The following is a 15862-nucleotide window of genomic DNA, read 5'->3' as shown; positions in this document are numbered from 1 at the left end:
TATGTTTTCACAAAAAGAAAAGGAGTACTTGTGGCACCTTAGAGACTAACCAGTTTATTTGAGCATGAGCTTTCGTGAGCTACAGCTCACTGCATCGGATGCTGTAGCTCACGAAAGCTCATGCTCAAATAAATTGGTTAGTCTCTAAGGTGCCACAAGTACTCCTTTTCTTTTTGCGAATACAGACTAACACGGCTGTTACTCTGAAACCTGTCTCTATGTTTTGAATCTGATTACCCTGTAAGGTATTTACCATCCTGATTTTACAGAGGTGATTCTTTTACCTTTGCTTTAATTAAAATTCTTCTTTTAAGAACCTGATTGATTTTTCATTGTTCTTAACATCCAAGGGTTTGGGTCTGTGTTCACCTGTACCAATTGGTGAGAATTATTATCAAGCTGTCTCCAAGTGGTCTCTTTCCCTGTTCTTTGTTTAAAACGCTTGGTGGTGGCAGCATACTGTTCAAGGACAAGGCAAAGTTTGTACCGTGGGGAAGTTTTTAACCTAAGCTGGTACGAATAAGCTTAGGGGGTCTTTCATGCAGGTCCCCACATCTGTACCCTAGAATTCAGAGTGGGGAAGGAACCTTGACAGGCCCCATCTGGATTTTCACACAACTTTTTATCTGTGTGGTGTCTCCAGCTTACGTATAGTACGCAATTCCATTAGAGAGTGAGCAAAGCGCTGCTCTCCTGGCGCATTACTCTGTGAGCAAGGAGCGTGTTGAACTGAAATGTCAAGGTTTTAATCAGGAAGATTGGCAGCGACATACCTGCATGATTGCTCCTGGAGGGAAATGTAATCATGGCTGGCTGAGTTGTGGCTGCTGCTGCTGTTGTCATAACAAAACCAATGCTTTAAGCTGAAAGGAGCAGAAAGCAGCTGCACAGCAGAGAAAGAATGGCCAGAGTCAATCCACGCAGCTACTTAACTTTGCCAGGGGTGGCCTGAGGTGCAGCTGTAACACAAGGTGATGTTCATTGGAGAGGCATGAGGTCTGAAACCAGCTCTTGGGAGAGCAAATATCTTGACCTACAATTACTTTGGCTCCAGCACGACCTGATTCCTCCCTCTTTGGCTCTCCACTTTTATGCACTCTCTGAGTTTACGGGATGGACTTCCCAACCTCTGACCCCGAGTACTGCCTGGCTTGCTGTTTCTCTCCCATTCTTGCTCCTAGGTGGGGGCGCATGTTGCTATTTCAATATGTTCATGTGCAGGGAACAACGCCCACCTTGAATATGTTCCTCATCCCGGTGCTGGGGTTTGCTGGATTCACAACAGCTGTTCCAGTTTTACCATTAGGAAGGTCTCCCCAGGCCACCGAGCAATGCGGGGAAAGCTCCAGCATGGTCCATTCCATACCCGTCTTGTGCCGCAGCCTCCTAGACTTCCAGTTCCTTCCACCTCCTTCTCTCAAGATCTACTGCCTGGGAACAGAGGAATCTTGCCTCCCCATGACACTTTTCCCAGCATGCACTGGGATCAGAGGGGAATTCCCCATCCCCATCTCCTTCTTGTTTTAAAGGCACAATACACCCTAAGCCAGATGCATCCCTGGTGTAGCTACATGGACCCCAGTAGAGATACAACACAACCACCCCTGACTCTCCTGAGTAGATTCTTCTCTTGGGGAGACAGCTGGAGCCTAGCCAAGCGGACGAGGCTGAAGTCTCCATTCGTTCGCAGAGCCTCTCTCGTGCCATCGCTGTTTAGTTCAGTCCATGGAATGATGATTAGGGCTGCGGTGCAACCGTGGATAGGAAATATAACGATGGTGACAACAAAGGCTCTGCAGTTGCCACCTTCACTTCAGAGATGTGACACGCCCAAAGCTAGACTCCCGAGTGCGTGGTCTCATGTTTGCATCCCAACGTGCTGGCTGAGGGCTGCATGTGCCTGCTGAGGGACTGCCAGCCAGATCAGGCTGAGGTCTCACTTGGTGCCCAAGGAACCTGTCAGGGCTCTTGGGTTTGTTTCTTCGGCCTGTGCTCATGTTACCCCAACAGAGCCAACGACTGGCTGGATCCTGCCTCCTTTCATCCGCCTCACACTCCTTTCAAAGGAATCTGGCCCACTGCATGCCCAGCCCTAGACCAAAGGGCAGAGCTAAAGGGCGTGGAGTCTGAGCAGCCCTTGCTAAGGAGGGAGCTTATGCCTGATTAGACACATGCAAACAAACACCTTTCCCTTCCCACTGATCCCAGAAGCAATGGGTAACATCATGGCCGTCCCTAGACATTGTGGTGCCCTATGCAGTCCCCCCGCGGGGGGTGGGGGACTGCACCCAAGGCCTGTGGGGGGCAGGAGCAGGCTTGGAGGGCAGGGGGGAACCGCCCCCCAGCACAAACCAGGGGAGCGGATTGGGGCCGGGTTGCTCCACTTCCTGCCGCCCAGTGATTGTAGTGCAGGCCCGACCCTGCACTCACAGGATGGGGGGAAGTGGAGTTTCAGACTGTCTGCAGACTCAGGCAGATATCACTGTATCAGTTTATACTCACTTTGAATTTTCAAGATTATTTTTGTAACCACAAGCGCTAGAGACTTAAAATTTATTTATTTTCTTTTCAATTGTGTTTATTGAAAGCTTTGGCTCTGGCAGCAGCCAGAAAAGTTCCCATTTCAAAGAATCACTGTGAATTAATACAGTTCCGACCAAGCCTGCGGCTGTAAACCAACTCTGCAAGCACCTCCCTGTGTGCGGTTTGCCTATCTGCTTTCAGATATTTCCAGCCCCCACTGATTATAAGGTATTTTGGTGACTGCAGTGAGATCATTGGTGTTGACTGCAGCTTAGGAATTTGCATCCCTTGGGCCTGAGTTTGGGCACCCAGCTATCATCCAGCTGCAGACCGATCCCACAGGCATGACAACATTGTGGCTGATAACTGATTCGCATTTCCTGTCTCAAAGGATCTCAGGGGGCAACCAGCCCTGCATTAGGCCTGTGGAAAAAATCAAGATGAGTTTAGACTAGAGCGAGATCAGCTCGCACTCTGTCCGCCCGAATAGACTGCTCGGCACTGCGCAGGAGATCTGGCCAGGGCATTCCTTCAGTGGCCCCATAAATGCCAACTGGAGCCTAATAGCCCAGTGTGTGATAGGCACTCACGTGCATACAGCACCCTTCCTCCTGCCGGAGCCAGGAGCTAATTCCAGCCTTCGCCAATGGATTTTAACACGTTACACCAAGAATTACTGTGCCCAGCCTGGAGCCATTATTCCCCCTGCCACTCCTCATCTGCAGGGACAGAGGAGGAGACGTCAGCACCACGCTGGGCATGAGAAGATAGAGAATACCTGGCCCCTGCTCTTGTTGCTGCTACTTCTAGCAGGTGGTAAAAAGGAGCCAGCCTCGTCATCACGCTCCTCTCCAGGAGTAGAGACTGGGGCTGCACACAGCTCCCACGGGCTGTCTGGGGTCACAGGCTCCATCCTGAAACTATATACAGCCCTTGTGTGCGTCTGTGAGTGAAAGACACCGCTTCACCCCAAAGGGGCGTCATTGTGTTCCCCACCGCACCACATCCTCACATGTGGGGCACTGGGTGTCCCCAGGAGAGAACTGGGGTCATCACCATTCTCCACCTCCACTGGACCAGATGCTGCATCTAGGATGGCTGGTGATTTGTGGTGCCAACTCCCCTCGGCCACTGCAGAGCTGCACTCCATCCCCACGTGCCCTGATCTCAGTGCAGGGGGAGCTCCAGCATCCCTCGGGAGCATCCTTGTGTCTCACGGAGCTTAGGGAGCCTCTCCCTGTGCATCTCCCTCTTATTCACTCGCGGGACCATCGGATTCGGTATCTGGCCCTTGCGGATTTAACTTCCTGCTCCATCAGTCGCTGAGCTGGAGAGAACTTCCCACTAGTACGGGCGTTGCTATGCAGTTTAAAAACCCTGGAATGGGTGGATCCAGACCAGCTGCTGCAGACTTCAGCAAGATGCTTTAAGTGATGCTGACAGGTTTTCCCGCTGATCCATTTGCCTGGGAGAAGCCAGGGCTTGAGCCATTGTGTTTGATGCCCCATTGTGTGTGGTTCCCCCTAGTCCCCCACCCTGCCATACACACCAAACTTCTGCACACTTGTGCTGGGTGCCAGGTACGAGTTCGTCACTTCGCTGGGAAGTATTCCCTCCAGGTGGCTGATCACAGCCTTCATTGCCAGGCCATTTGCTGGACTATCAGCTAGCATACTCTCACTGTGCTAATTCAGCATGACAAGGTTTGTTCCTAGAAACTCCCACTGTCCCCCAGGCCATCAGTGGCTGTTCAGAGGGACATCTCTGGGTTGCCTGGCAATGACTCACAATCGGCTACAAGTTTCTCAGTGATGTGTAGCTAGCACTCAACATCACTAACATGCTGCGTGGATCACGCAGCTCCAGCGTGGCGTTGCTCCATCTGTGTCAATAGGGCAAGCTCAGGCCCACATGAGTCCGTGTAGCTCCATGGAAGCTGGCCCGTTAGTCTGGGTGCAGACTTTGGAATAACCAGCCAGCCCTGCAGGAGGCCAGCAGGTCACTACAGGAGATGGGGACACAGACAGGCTGTAGTGATATAGGATTCCCTCATTAGAAATTCAGGGAGCCTGACAGGCATGTACATTCTTCTAGGAGCACATACAAGGCAGAGGTTGTGCATATGTAGTGAACTGGTGGCCACCTGCATACAGATCCCATGCTTGTTAGCAGGGACAGATAGGGAACCAAGGCACAGCGAGATTAAGTGATTTGGCCCTAGTCATATGAGAAGTCTTTGGTAGAGGGAACAAAATTCAAGTCTTCTAAGCCTCTCACATAGCACCTAAGCCACTGGACCAGAACTTCCTCTCCACCCACCTGCGCTGTGCTCTTAGGTAAATTTTCTTGGGTCTAATTTTTATTGGGCTGTTTTGAAGTTTAATCAGCTGAAAGGAGGGGTTTGATTACTTGAGCGCCATCTGCCATGGGCCTCTTGCAGACCCATTGATGTGGCCAGCTGGGAGCATAACCTCACTTCCAAAGCAATCCACATGCTGTCCCCACCACCCCTCCACAGCTGAATGGAGAGCGAGAATGCTCTGTCACAAAAGGGGTCCTTGTCCCTGGCCTCATCTCCAGGGCTAAAAATATACACAGCTGAGAGCAACTAGGAAACCAGCAGAGCTGGGGCCTTCCTGAAGCCAGGCTTTTTAAGTAGCAAAACAGCCACATGACCCAGCTGAGAGCACTGAAAACAATCTATGGGCTAGAGTGTGCAATGAAGAGAGAATGGTAAATGTGGTAAGAAAAACTTGATCTTTCTGAATAAGCAACCAGACCCCCTAGCCTCTAGGAATCGAGGGAGCAAAGGGAGCTCGAGCAGGGACCTCACAGCAGGGTATTCAGGCCTTTCTAAGTGGGTTTTGTGCTGGAATTTCCAAGAGAAAGGGGTTTGGGGGGGCTGCTTTTTTATTATTCTTTCAAATGAGTAAGAAACAAGCTTTGATTAATGAAACTTTGATGCAGAGCATGAACTCCGGAGCAGTCACCATCTGTAGCAGCTCTCCAAAAGTGCTGTTTGTTTACAGCAAAAGCCTGGGAGTTGGGCACAAGCTGAGGAAACAGGGAAAATTTGGCTAGCAGGTAAGACCAGGTGATCTGGGCTCCGTTGCTGGCTCTGTCACTGACTCACTGTCTGACTTGAACTCCTTGTACCTCTGCTTCCCCAGCTGTAAAATGGGGACCATACTTCCCTGGCTCATGGCATTCTCTACTGTTCATTTCTAGGACCTTCTACCTGTGGATCTGAGTGTTGTTATAAGAGGGAGTAGCCTCAGATGGAAGGAGCATTGTCCTTTGAACTCCAGTGCATTTTCAGAGTTTCATTGGATTTAGCCCCTTCATTGCATGTCCAACGCATAGTCAACCTGTGGAACTCCTTGCCAGGGGATGTTGTGAAGGCCAAGACTATAACTGGACTGAAAAAAGAATTAGATAGGTCCATAGAGAATAGCCAAGATGGTCAAGGACACATTATGCTCTGGGTGTCCCTAAGCCTCTGACTGCCGGATGCTGGGATTGGATGACAGGGGATGGATTACTCAATAATTGCCCTGTTTTGGTCATTCTCTCTGAAGCACCTGGCATCAGCCACTGTCAGAAGACAAGATACTGGGCTAGATGGACCATTGGTCTGACCCAGTATGGCCATTTTCATGTGCATATATAGATTTTGAGAACTATAAATTAATACCCTAAGGGATGCATTTTCAATAACAACCTCTGCAATTTGGGGCCCTTACTCATTTGTGGACACACGTGTTGGATTACAGACATAGGTTCCAGTCCTGCAACTGCGAGGGCACAGACAGGTGGCTGTACCAGGTACTCACCCAGAATCCTATTGACTTCAGTGCAACTTTGCACAGCTCTAGCCACCTGCCTCAGTTGCAGGACTGGAGCCATTGGCAGGAAACGTCATCATGTGGCTCCCTGTAAACTCTATCGTGTGGGATCACAGCTGGTTGATCCCAACTGCCTGCTCCTGCAAACATGCCGCTGCCAAGATTGAAGCGTGGGTTGAGACCTCTCTGAAAATGTGGCGGGGATTCCAGTGGGGAGGGGGAGCTGCAAACAGGAGCCGGGTGCACTCCATAGCAGCTCTGCCAGCAGATGCTGAATCAGCACATCACCTGGGCTTTCTGGCCATTCACAACCCTTGCCCCATGAGCAGCACAAGTTCAGGAGCTGGGCTGGTCACTCCCAGGCACCCCAGTACCATAGGGGTTGCTAGTGCCTTGCCCTGCTGAAGCTTACATCTTGAGGGACTTTGCCCCACTATCAGCCTTGGCTTAATGGAACCCAGGGCAGATGTAACCCATCATGTACTGATGGATGCAGCACGCAGCCCTGGACACTGCTGTTGCCAGGCAGCACCTGGCAGACTGAAGAGCCGGGAAGCAGGACCAGCTCTGAGTGAGGTTTTGAGAATAATCCTAACCTGTGATGGGGGAGTGTTTACCGCAAACGAAACAGGGATTCACACCCTACGAAGACAATTCCAGGAGTTCAGCGACATGCTGCACAGCTGACGGAAACAAAAGTCTCCTGAGGATTAAGCAATCAGGAGCTACAGGCAGGTTCAAGGCCCCACTTTGCCCCAACAGCAACGATCAGGACAGCTCCTGGAAAACAGCTACATCCCCTTAGGTCTCAGGCGATGGCCACCTGTGCACCAGCAGCTAGCCAGAGAGCAGCAGCCCTTTCCACACATTGCATTGCAGCAGCCAGCCTGCGCTCAGATAGAGAGCCGCGCTGAGGGAGGGGCTGCTTGCCTGGACCCCCTGCTCTTGTACCCTGGAGTCTTTGAACAGCCATGTACATGACCATATTATAGGGCTGCTGTGATTTGCCACAAACCCACTCATCCTAAAAAAGCAAACAAACAAAAAACCTTTTTCTTTCTGGAGAATCCCAGTGAAATTAAGAAGACCACCTCCCACCCGCACACACAAAGTGTGTATGCAATGCCACAGCAAAGCCACAGCATGCGATCCTCTTTGCAAGAGTGTTTGTCCCTCAGACACATTGTCTGTCTGAAGTGAAACATCTGCAGCGCTGTGAAGAAGACCCAGAAACACAGTGACTGAGTCCCAAGCCAACTGACTAGTTAGGCTGATTACTCTTCTCCGTGGACCTTTAGATACCAACTCACTTTGACCAGTTTGTTTGCTTTACCAGCATGTATTCTATTCTATTCAGGTTCTTATCTGCCCATAGTAACTGAGCATCTTCCATTCATGCATTAAGTTCTCTCCAGGACAGTACATTTGTACCTATTAAGCCCATTTTCCTTTAAGGGAATAATATGCCCGCTTATTTCTTAAACATACTGGATTAGAAAAAATAGTAAAACAAGTTTATGAACTACAAAGAGATTTTAAGTGAGTGCAAGTAATGAGGCATAAAAGTTAAAAATGGTTACAAGAAATATAAAGATAAAATGTTTACTAGAGCCTAACTTAAAGTTCCTTACCACGTGCCCCAGCAGACTACTCATCAAACTCTCAGGTCAAGACCGCTCACCAACAGAAGTTGGTCCAATAAAAGATATTACCTCCCCCACCTTGTCTCATCAACACCACTGATCATTCTCAGTCACACTTAGCGCCCTTACCAGGTAGGGGAGCAGACTGATGGGATATGAATAGTGCCCAGTACATCTGTATCAGAACAGCCAACTATCACTGCTGCATTATAACCAGAGAACAGGCATTCTCTCCACTCCAGATCCAGAGAAAGGGACAAGGACAGAAGCGTACATGAATAAATGATACACCCACTTACAGACATTCCCATGAATAAATGATGCTGCACTTCACCTCCTTTACTTATTTTTTAAAGATACATTTATTTTCAAAATGTGAAATATTTATGCCTATCCCAGCAGATAAAAATGCTAAAGTTTACACAGACAGCACTGCCTGTGTCTAGGCAGAGGATACAGAAATGCTGACCTGCCATGAGCTCTTCAGATGACTGTGGATATACTGGCTCAGCTCCCGAGTTCAGATGTGCTCGTCTAAAACTGGCGTAACCTCTGTGAAGATATTGTGGATTTACAGTATTGAAACAGGGACCAGACTCTGGCTCATTTAGTGTATAACAAAGACTACCCATTCATAGCGTCTTTTAGCTTTTAGCTCAGAATTCTCACTGAAATGGAGAGTGAAGGTGTGATGTTACACTCCATATTCTTTATGGAAATATGCTTATGATATGGATATGACATAAATGAGATGTACTTTATGCAAGATGGGTCTTGTAAGCTAGCATTGGAAAGGTTATAATTTACTGAATGTGTTTATCCAATTTGTATGCATGTATCATGTTTATATCTGAAGCTGGGAATATTGACCATGTCTCTGTATTTCAAATGTGCTACATTGGATGAGGCCAAACAATGTTAGTGGCTTATTGAAGAAATGCACACAAGCATAAGGATTACCCCAGGAACTGTGTGCAATAGAAACCTCTCAGAGATAGCTCTACCCAGTGGGAACTCTTTGACCCAGGTTACAGCAAAAAAGCTTTCCAGCAAGTGAGGGGAAGATATAAAAGAGGGACAATGACAACATGAGGGGGCCTCACTCTCCCTACAACACACCTGGAAACACCTGAGGAACAAAGACTGAACTGTGGGAAGTAATGGTCCCAGGCTGAAAGGATTTTTAGAAAGAAAGTAAGAAAACCTGTGAAAGCCAAGGCAACTTGTGCCTTAAGAAGCTGCCAGCCTGTTTATCACTCAGGGTGAGAATTTGCTAATTTGTATCCTACCTATCTAGTGTGTTAAACTCAGTTTGCGGCTTTTGTTTATTTACTAAGGTAATCTGTTTTGTTCTGTTTGCTATCTCTTTAACCACTTAAAATCTACCTTTTGTAGTTAATAAACTTATTTTGTTTATTATTAAACCCAGTTTATGTAATTTCTAACTGGGAGGGAGGCAAGAAGTTGTGCACATCTCTCTTTACATTGAGGAAGAGGGTGGCTTTTTATGAGCTTGCACTGTGCAGATTTTTCTATACAGTGCAAGACAGTATTATTTTGGGCTTATCTCCCAAAAGGGGTGTGCACGTGAATGCTGGAAGAGTCCTCTAACACAGAACTGACTTCAGAGTGAGAGAGAGTGTGTGTGTGTGTGTGTGTGTGTGTGTGTGTGTCAAGAGGCCAGAGAGCATAATTCAGCAAAACAGGGAGTTGGAACCCAGGTCGGTGGAGCAGGAGACGCTCAGTGAAATCCCAGCACATCAGGTGGCATCCCAGAAGGGGGGTCCAACCTGTCACAAAGGGATTAAAAAAAGAGACCTATCTATATTTGCAAAAACACTGAGGAGTGTTTAGGAAAAAGATCTCTAAGCAATGCTGAAGTCCTGAGCCCTGGCAGGCGCACCCCAGCTTTCGAACTTCTGAAGATTGTCGTATGTGGCTTGGAGGGTCAGTAAATTTGGCTACCCCTGGTGTAAGGTATTTCAAACACGAAAGCTACAGTATTGTTCAAAATATTAATTGCATGCCCAATGCCAGACTTAAAAACTAGTTTACAGAATAGAACTGGGAAAATAATGGATTTTTTGATGTGCTGGCAATGCCAAAAGAATCAGACAAATTTTAGTTTTGGATCCAGCCAAAAAGTAATTTAAAAAAAAATTTCAGCTAATCGAAAAAGTCACAAAAATTTCAAGTTGGGTCAAAACAAAACATTTCCTTTAATACAATCATAGTAGCGTAGGACTGGAAATGACCTCAATATGTCATCTAGTCCAGTCCCCTGCACTCAAGGCAGGACTACATAATAATTAGACCATTCCTGATAGATGTTTGTCTAACCTGTTTATAAAAAAAACTACATCAGAGATTCCACAACCTCCCTAGGTAATTTGTTCCTGTGCTTAACTACCCTGATAGTTAGAACATTTTTCCTAATTTTTCCAACCTAAACCTCCCTTACTGCAATTTTAAGCCCATTGCTTTTTGTCCGACTTTCAGAGGTTAACTAAAACAATTTTCACCCTCCTTGTAACAACCTTTTATGTACTTGAAAACTGTTATCATGTCCCCCCTCAGTCTTCTCCTCTCCAGACTAAACACAGTTTTTTCAATCTTTCCTCATAGGTCATGTTTTCTAGACCTTTCATCATTTTTTTGCTCTTCTCTGGACTTTCTCCAATTTGTCCCCATCTTTCCTGAAACGCTGCGCCCAGAACTGGACACAGTGCTCCTGTTGAGCTCTTATCGGCGCTGAGCAGAGCGGAAGAATTACTATTCATGTCTTGCTTCCAACACTCCTGCTAACGCATCCCAGAACGATGTTCACTTTTCCTGCAACAGTGTTACAACCGTTGACTCACATTTAGCTTGTGATCCACTAAAACCCCCAGGTCCCTTTCCGCAGTGCTCCTTCCTAGGCAGCCATTTCCCATTTTGTAGGTGTGCAATTGATTGTCCCTTCCTGTCCTCTCATTCTAATCCTGTCCTCTAACGTTCTTGCTGCTTCTCCCGGCTGTGTTATCCACACATTTCATAAGCACACTTTTCCCTCCATTAATGAAAATATTGAATATTACCGGATCCAGGGTCCCATTAAATGCATCCCCAGAGTGTGGCAGCAAACCATTGATAACTATCTTTGAGTGCAGTCTTTCAACTAGTTTTGCACCCACCTTATTAGGGTAATTTCTTCTAGACCAGGGGTTCTCAACCTTTTTCTTTCTGAGGCGCTCCCAAAAATGCTATAAAAACTCCAAGGCCCACCTGTGCCACAGCAACTGGTTTTCTGCATATCCAGTAGATTAAAAACTGCATTAAACCGATTATTATATAGTTAAATACACACACTTGTATAAAATATTTAAAAAGGGATAATATAGGCACAAAAATAAACTGAATATTATTATTTTTATTTACTGAGTGTGCAACTTGCTGTTGGTGCTGATCAACAATTCTGTCAAGACGAGGGGGTATCTTTGACAAGCACAAGCGCCTGTCATGGTCAATGTTCATTCTGGTTCGGTACTTTGTTTTCCTTGATGGCATGGCTGAAAATCCAGTTTCGCATAAGTAGGTGGCTCCAAAGGGGATCAAACCTTTCAGTGCTGCAGAAGAAGCAGTGATGTATTCACTGGAACGCTCACACCAAAATGTCTCCAGCGGCATTTCTTTGCACCTGGTTCTGAGGGAGCCATCTGACGAAATGTCAATGAGCTCTTCTAACAGTTTTGATGGGACATTAGATGGAAGTTTAGCTTCAGTGTTCTCACTCAAGGGGTTTGTAGTGCACATGCATGTAGCAGCTTGTTCTGTTGTGAGTTCAGGAAAATAAGCATTAAATTTGTGAAGCAGACCAGGCAGCTGCACTGCTAGCTGAGGTTTAATTACATCAAAGTCCATGTTTCGTTCCTGAATGAAAGAATGTAAGAGCTCACACGTATCAGTAGTGCCCCCACAGACACGAACTTTCCAGAGTTGTTTTCTTTTGAGTGCCTTAATTCTTTCACGCTGGGCAATAAAATTAGTGTTCCTAACTTTTATTCAGCTTATTCATTTCACTGAATAGGTCTGTGAGGTAACCCAGTTTTGCCAGCCGCACGTCAGCTTTCAGCACTTCAGCAAGTTCACTTTTCTTATCAACTAAGAAAGTACATAACTCTTCCTTGAGATTAAATATACAGGCAAGCATTCTTCCTCAAAATAGCCACCTCACCTCTGTATGCATGAGCAAGAAATGATGCTCCGTACCCACCTCCTCACAAAGTGCAGCAAAACACCTGGAGTTTGTTGCTCTGGATTTAATAAAATTAATGAGCATTACCACTGCGAAGACCTGGTGCAGTATCTTCTGCAGCAAGCGCGTCTCAGTGAAAAAAGCAATGTGTCAAAATAGTGTGAGGTGCAAAGGCTTTTATTTTTTGCACAACACCAGAATGCTTTCCGGTCATAAAATCATCTATCAGCTTGAAAATGTCATCTGACTTTGTTGTTCTCTTCAGCTCTTTGCAAAACAAAAAGTCTTCCTTTATTTCCTTATTCCACACATACCGAACATAGGCAAATAAATGGGACATTTTTGAAATGTCTCTGGATTCATCTACCTGTATAGCAAAATCATTGTCACACAGCTGATCAATACACTGAAAAACTATGTCTTCTGACATAGAAATGATCCATCATTTGACATGGGTATTTTTGTCAGTACTTTGGCCTTCTCCTCTCCAAACACTTCCTTTGTTATTTCAATAATACATGGCATTATCAAAATCTCAGCAGTCGTATGTGATTTTTTTATTTTAGCAATTTTCTGCACCACTATATAAGATGACCTTAAAAGCTTCTTATCTGCAGTAGTTGTGGATTTCATTACTGCTTTAGTACCAAGCCATTCCTCGGCCTTTCGCTCAGAAAAAAAAAAAAAAAAAAGGAAAAAAAAAGGAAAAAAAAATGGTGCTTATCCTTATAGATGTCGTGCTTTGTAATTAAATGAATCTGTAATTGTAGGGCTTCAAACATTCATTGGACAGTACTTTAGCACTAATTACACACTGCGGTTGAGGTATATCTCCACTTCCAGAACAAATAAAACCAAAATTCAAATAGCTGTCTTCGTATTTCCTAAATGTTGCAAGGTTAATAATGGCGTTATGGTTCTTACTCACATCACCTCTTCAGCCCTTACGGTGGTTGAACCTGTTGAAGGAAGTTCAGTATCATCACTCAGTGGGTTTTGTTGTTTTGAAGCTGATGGTCACATTAAAAATGTATCCATATCTGATATTTATTGTTTATGCTTAAAAAATTTCCCCCCTGTGCTGTGTAACTTGTCCTGCTCCTGTTGAAATAGCTCCTTTACACCCAGTAAACAGAGCTAGGTAACCTGCAAGGCTGGTGTCAGACTCACTGGGCCGAGGACAGAAATCAAGAAATGAGCCCTCACATGCAAAGTCTCTTGCGCAGAGCCAGAGCTGGGCCAGAAGGTGTTGAGGCTGACCTACAGGTTTGGTGATCCCCATCCCAGGGGCTGACCCAGAAGTCTGAGCCCTACCTTCCAGGGATGAAGCGGGAAATGGCAGACTTCCGGCTTCAGCCCCTCCGCAGCACCAGTGCTCGGGGCTTCAGTCCTCAGCTCCTGGCTTCAGCCCCGTGGCAGCACCAAGGCTTGGGGCTTCAGCCTGGTGCTCAGTGCTTCAGACCCACAGAGGCAGAACCGGGACTCAGGGTTGCAGCCCCGCAACTCCCAGCTTCAGCCCCATGGCAGCACCAGGGCTGGGGGCTTCAGCCCCGTGGCTCCCAGTTTTAGCCCTGAGGGGGGCGTTGGGGCATCAGATTTCAGCTCCAGTGCCCCGTGGATCCCCTGAAAGGGCTTGTGGATCCCCGGGGGCCACGGACCCCTGGTTGAGAATCATTGATCTAGACCATATTTCCCTAGTTTACTTGAGTCTGTCATGTGCAACTGTTAAAAGCCTTACTGGAAATCAAGATAGATCATGTCTACAGCTTCCCCCTATGCACTAGGGCCAGTAACCTTGTCAAAAAAAGAAAGAAATTAGATTGGTTTCGTGTGATTTGTTCTTCACAAATCCATGTTGGCTATTCCTCATACCCCTGTTATCTGCTAAGTGCTTACAAATTAATTGTTTAATTATTTGTTCTGGTATCTTTCCAGGTATCGAAGTTAGGCTGACTGATCGGTTGATAATTCCTCAGATCCTCTTTGTTCCCTTTTTTAGAGATAGGTACAATCCAGTCCTTTCTCAGTCCTCTAGGACCTCACCCAACCACCAGGAGTTCTCAATGATAATGGCCAATTGCTTCAGCTGGTTCCTTAAGTACCCTAGAGTGAGTTTCAACAGGTCCTGTTGATTTGAATACACCTAATTTATATAAATATTCTTTAATCTGTTCTTTCGCAGTTCTGGCTTGTGTTCCTTCCCCCTTGTGGTTAATATTGTGTTAAGCATCTGATCACAATTTACCTTTTTAGTGAAGACTGTAGCAAAATAGGAATTATAAAGCTCACCCTTCTTGATGCCATCTGTTATTAGCTCTCCTGTCCTTTGTCTTTCTGTTGCTCCTAATGTATTTATAGAACCTCTTCTTATGTCCTTGGCTAGGTGTAACTGACCAAATTCTCAGGTCAGGACCACTCAGCAACATAAAACAGATTGTTATCAATGGGAGTGCTTCCAGCTGACCTGAACTGGAGAGAGTTGGGCCATTGGGAGCAGGCCATTGAAACAGGCCAATGACCGATTTAATCCAGTGTCATGTCTCCAATAGTGGCCACTTCTGGATGTTTGGGAGGGAATCTGAAGCCACCTTCATTGCTGCTGCACCAGATGATCACCTGATGCCCTATAAGTAGTATGAAGAGTGAAAGTTTCATGTATTTTATCCTAACTAATGTCACTCACTGTTCATAGGAATTTCTTCTTCATAAGAGCTTAAGCCTCTTTTAAAACTGTACTCAGTAATACACTAATATGCAGCACTGAGTTCTACAGGCTAATTTACACACTGTATTATAATATCATTATCTTTTTTTGAAACACTTCATGTTCCTGTAAATAGAACCCTGGGGCAGATATTTTTCCATCATCCCATGGTGAGGACAGATTCAAAGACATTTGCTTGTTTGGACTAAGAGCCCACAGTTGAGTTAAAAAAAGTCCCATGTTATGAAGAGAGTAAGAGATGAATTCAACTGAGATGAGTAGAGACTGCAAGAGCAAATGGAGGGAGAGGTGGTTTGTTCCTCAGAGTCCCTGGGATGTGGCACTGTGGTTAGCTGCTTGCAGGAGAAGCCTTGTGCGAATGGACCATTCCATGGGTCCAGGACTCATTCAGTTTCATTGCAGTCTCCTTTTCCCCCTCACCTGCCCCTTTTGCCTTGCAGAGGTTTATGCACTGCAGTCAGTCTCCCATCCCTTCTGCTCCTGATGCACGTACACAACGCCTCCTTTGCTTGTATTTCTTGCCCATTTGCTGTTCAGGTTTCCTCTTAGCCCAACTAATATAGAGCTGGGGGAAAAAAATCATTCAAAACTTTTTTGGGGGGGGGGGGGGGGGGGGGGGGGGGGGGGGGGGGGGGGAGGGGGGGGAAATGCAGATTTGGCAACACCAAAACATTTTGCAAATTAGTGTCAGTTTCACCGAATTATTTCTGTCCAAAAAACAAATAGAAATGTTTCATTTTGGCTTTTTTTTAAAAAAACACAACAACTGTTTTGACTCATTGGGCTCAAAACAACTTTTCGTTCAAAAAATTCGGTTAGTTTTATTTTTAAAATCAAAAGTGTTTAAAAAAAGGTCAAGATCGAAATGAAACCCTCAAGACTTGACCCCTAA

At 46.1% G+C, this 15862-nt stretch overlaps 1 long non-coding RNA gene across 1 annotated transcript in view; it reads right to left on the bottom strand.

Moving 5' to 3' along the window:
* Positions 1-10843: 10843 nt before the first annotated feature.
* Positions 10844-15862, bottom strand: part of LOC122462744 — a 36384-nt gene continuing 31365 nt past the window's right edge. Inside the window, exon 2 of the long non-coding RNA XR_006285493.1 lies at positions 10844-13204. This is a non-coding gene — a long non-coding RNA (uncharacterized LOC122462744). The remainder of the gene's footprint in view (positions 13205-15862) is intronic.

This window comes from Chelonia mydas, chromosome 13 (assembly GCF_015237465.2).
Source record: "Chelonia mydas isolate rCheMyd1 chromosome 13, rCheMyd1.pri.v2, whole genome shotgun sequence".
Classification (NCBI taxonomy): domain Eukaryota; kingdom Metazoa; phylum Chordata; order Testudines; family Cheloniidae; genus Chelonia; species Chelonia mydas.
This window is presented reverse-complemented; position numbering and strand designations above follow the sequence as displayed.